Genomic DNA, 4,707 nt, shown 5'->3' with positions numbered 1-4,707 from the left:
AAGGCATCTTATGATAAGTTAAAGATGCGTACTGTAATCTCTCTAGCAACCACTAAAAAAATATAAATATAGTAAAATTAAGTTAATAGAGTAGGGTAAAATGAAACATTAGTTAAACACTTGAGAAATGGTAAAGAAGGAAGGAAAGAAAGGAAGAACAGAGGAGCAAAGAAAAGACGGATCAAAAAAAAATAAATACCAAGGTGGTAGACTGAAACACAGATATATGATTAAGTGTAAATGAGTTAAACACTATAATGAAAAGCAGAGATTGTCAGATTTACTAAAAAAATAGATCACCGACTATATGGAATTTACAGAAACAAACTTGAAATATAAAGTCACAAATAGGATGAAAGCAAAAGTGTTGAAAACTTTACAGCATACAAAAACTAAGCACAAAAAAGATAGTGTGCTCAGGAAATATCGGACAAAGTATACTTGAAGAGATGTAGCATTACCATAGATAAAAAGGAATATTTCATATTGATAAAATAGTCAAATTATCAAGAATGTATAAAAATTCTAAATGGATATGCACATAACAAATAGATTTGAATAACAATATTATCAAACTTGATAAATTGGTATCTATTAGAGCATTAAAACCTACTGCAAATGCTTAATGTTTTTAAAGTACCTCTAGTATGTTCACCAAAATAGATCATATGATAAGCCATAAACAAATTCTCAATAATTTTAGGAATATTGGAAGCATAAAGAGTAATTTCCATGACCACAAACAAATTAAACATTAATAGATAGGAGTAGTATCAGTAGGGATGGCAGAGTAAGGACCCCTGAAAATCCTCTCCTTATAAAAGCAATAAGACCATAGGCAATATTGTTAGGATCAACATTTTCAAAATTTTGAAAATTAACAAAAGACTTACAAAAATTCCAGGAGTGGTTTATTCAAGAGAAGCAGCTGAAAATCAGTAACAATAGCAAGCCTCACGATATTTTAACCAGCCCTAATCCTATTCCCCCTCCTCATCCCTGTAGCAGACTTGAAAATCAATATCCCACAATCATGGTAAAAATCAGTAGTCTAGAAGCCACTGGAGCAGTAAGAATAGGACCTCCACCAAAGGCCATTGCCCAGTTACTAGACATGATTTGATCTATCTGGAGTTCCCTGGAAAATCTCACTTACAAGGTTTTTTCTTTATTTTACTGTTCTATATGTCACCCTGTGTGAACAGCCTTTTCCCTGAGGATGTTTATCAGAAACAATTAGTGGTGATTGTTTAATTTGGCAGCTGCCTAAAGTTGTGATAAAATTTGGGACTAACAATTAGCTAACTAAAAATCCTAAAAAGAAAAGATGAGGAATGAGATGTTCATAAGGGCACTGAAAAGCTTAAACAAATTCTTGGGAATCTAGAAGGCCACACACATATGTAGGGCTGTGTGTATGCTCAGGAAAATACTGAGAAGGCCCCAAGCTCTTATGCCTGTTTAAGGTATGCCCAATCAGAAAGCGAATGATAAAGGGGTGGGATTGTAAACTGCTTGCCTGGGCATTGAGAGTGTGCCCCAACACACACACACACACACACACACACACAAAGACTCTAGGCAAAGACTAGGAGATTTATTGCCTTCACAGACTTAAGGAAATTTCACTCCAGTCCATACAGTCCATTAAGCCAACCAAGCAGTGGCCACACTTGAAAAAGAACACTAACTTTACCAAATTAGTTTAGAAAAGTTACTAAACAAAAGCAAAAATAATGACAACAACAAACAACAATGATGACAAAGCCAGTGGGGATCTATATCCAGAATTGCCACATTATTTAAAATGCACAGTTTGCAACAAAAAATAACTATGAGATATGTAAGAATCAAGGAAGTATGTTCCATACATGGGGAAGGAAAGGAAACAACAAATAGAAACTGGTTCTAAGGAAGCCCAGAAGTTGGACTTACTAGAGAAAGACTTTAAATGAGCTATATGTGCAACAGCTAAAGGAAACCATGTGTAAATAACTAAGGCAAAGTATGAGAATAATGACTCACTAAATGGAGAATACCAGCAAAGACACATAAGTTATTTTTTAAAAGAACATAGAAAATGTGGAATCTAAAAGTATAACAGCAGCAATGAAAAATTTATTAAAGGGGCTTGTATTAATTTGCTAGGGATGCCATAACAAAATACTACAGACTGGGTGGCTTAAATAACATAAATTTATTTTCTCACAGTTTTGTAGGCTAGAAGGCCAGGCTCAAGGCACTAGTAGGGTTGGTTTTTCCTGAGGCATCTCTCCTGGTACCATTTTCTATCTTAGTTCATTCATGTTGCTATAACAAAATACTTGAGACTGGGTAATTTACAAATAATAAAAGTTTATTTTCTCACAGTTTGGGAGGCTGGAAAATTTAATCCTACCCTTATCAGTTCCCGTCAGCCCTTTTTAAACTCCTTTATCTATGCAGTTGGCCAGAGGATGGCAAGATGCACCAATTTGGATTCTGGTATTCAGGATATGTGGCTATTGTGCTTAAACTTTTGCCAAGTCACACACTTCAGCTCATCTTTAACAGAAATCTCGGGATTGGGGTAAGTGGCCTTGGCATAGCTTTAATCTTAAAGTAGTACTCCTTTTTATACATGTCTCTTATCTAACAACCTCATGGGGATGTGTGGAGGTTAGAGAGGATGCAATTGGCAGGGTGTGGATCAAATATTACTGGGACTTATGGCCAAATACCATCTGTCCTCATTCTCTAGGTCTGCATAACAATGTACCACAAACTGGGTGGCTTAAACCAGTGGTACCCAACCTTTTTGTCACCAGGGACCAGTTTCATGGAAGACAATTTTTCCACAAACTAGGAGTGGGGGTGGGGGCAGGGATGGTTTCGGGATGATTCAAGTGTGTTACATTTATTGTGCAGTCAAACCTCTTGCTAATGATAATCTGTATTTGCAGCTGCTCTCCAGCACTAGCATCACCACCTCAGCTCCACCTCAGATCATCAGGTATTAGATTCACATAAGCAGCTTGTAACCTAGATCCCTTGCATGTGCAGTTTACAGTAGGGTTCGCACTCCTATGAGAATCTAATGCCCCCGCTGATCTGACAGGAGGTGGAGCTCAGGCAGTGATGGGAGCAATTGGGAGTGGCTGTAAATACAGATGATGATGCTTTGCTGGCTTATACCCCCCGCCCCCCGGCTCACCTCCTGTTGTGTGGCCCAGTTACTAACAGGCCACAGACAGGTACCATTCTGTCCCCCAGGGGTTGGGAACCACAGGCTTAAATGGTAGAAATTTATTTGCTTATAGTTCTGGAGTCTAGGAGTCTGAAATAAAAGTGTCAGCAAGGTTAATTCCTTCTGAGGACTGTGAGAGATAATTGGTTCCAGGCCTCTCTCCTAGCTTCTGGTAGCCTCGGGAATCCCTTGGCTTGTATATGATGTACTTCCTGTGTTTCCAGATCAGCTTCCCTCTGTGCATATCTGTCTCTTCACCTGGGGTTATTTTTATAAATACACCAGTCATATTGGATTAGGTGTCCACCTTACTTCAGTATGATTTCATCTTAACTAATTATGTCTGAAATGACTTTATTTCCAAATAAGATCACAGTTAGAGGTATGGGGGTTAGGACTCCAACATATAAATTGAGGAGGCGGGGGACAGGACATAATTCAACCCATATAATCTGCCATTAACGTTAACATTAGGAGAGTGCCAAAAGTCATGATCTGCTCTATCTGCTTCTCTGGTCTTCTCTCTTGCTGGATATCCTACCATAGCCATTTTAGCTTTCGACATCTTAGACTTGTGGCATGCTTTTAGTTTTGCAAATGTATCATGCTATTTCATACATCTGTGTATTTTCCGTCTTTCTGGAATGCAACTTTTTACCCTATGCTTGGCTTTACCTTTTTTAAGAATAAATTACAAGGTCATCTCCTCTTTCAAGCCTTTCCTGACCACATTCTTTTTAACTCCTATTGTCCAGGTAGAAATTTATTCATTTTTATTCCAAGTTTTCTGCTCTTATATCTACTGTAGAACATAAAGCACTCTTTTGAACTTACTTTTTTTCTTTGAATGTTTTCCTCTTCTAGAATACAAGCACCTTGAGGTCAAGATTTCATGAACTATTTACTTTTGTCTCTCACATTTTCTAGAGCAGTTTTTAGCACATAATGGTCCTCAACAGATTTTTAGGAATTAATAAATTATGATTTATAGCAGCATGTTTAAGACTCATTTAAAAATTTATATTTTAATGTCAATGAGGGTCTGAGAAGAAGAATCATTTAGGATATATGAGAAGGTGAAAAATAATTTTAGAATTCTAGTTGACTGGGATGTGGATATTCCCTTAACTGGCAGCCTGCTTCCAACCTCAGGCATTAAAGATAGCATTCTTTTTCATCATTTGTCAGAATCAATCTTGGCAACTACTTAGTAGTGATTATATTAAACAACAAAAACTGTGCATATGACCAAGTAATCCGGCTTCTAGAGTTTGAGAGGAAAGGACTCACCAAGTTTATGCTGTATCTGGCTCCCTTCATATTTTCCAAACTATAACAGTAGGAAACATATGAATATAGAAACATCTCCTTATCTAAATATTTATTGACTTATTATAAATTAAACAGCACTGCATGAAAATTCTGGAAAGTATAAAGAACAATACTTAAATAAGACAAAATATGAATAATAGAGAATTGGG

Source organism: Propithecus coquereli, unplaced genomic scaffold, assembly GCF_000956105.1.
Source record: "Propithecus coquereli isolate 6110/MARCELLA unplaced genomic scaffold, Pcoq_1.0 Scaffold421, whole genome shotgun sequence".
Taxonomy (NCBI): Eukaryota; Metazoa; Chordata; class Mammalia; order Primates; family Indriidae; genus Propithecus; species Propithecus coquereli.
Note: the sequence above shows the minus strand (reverse complement) of the source record.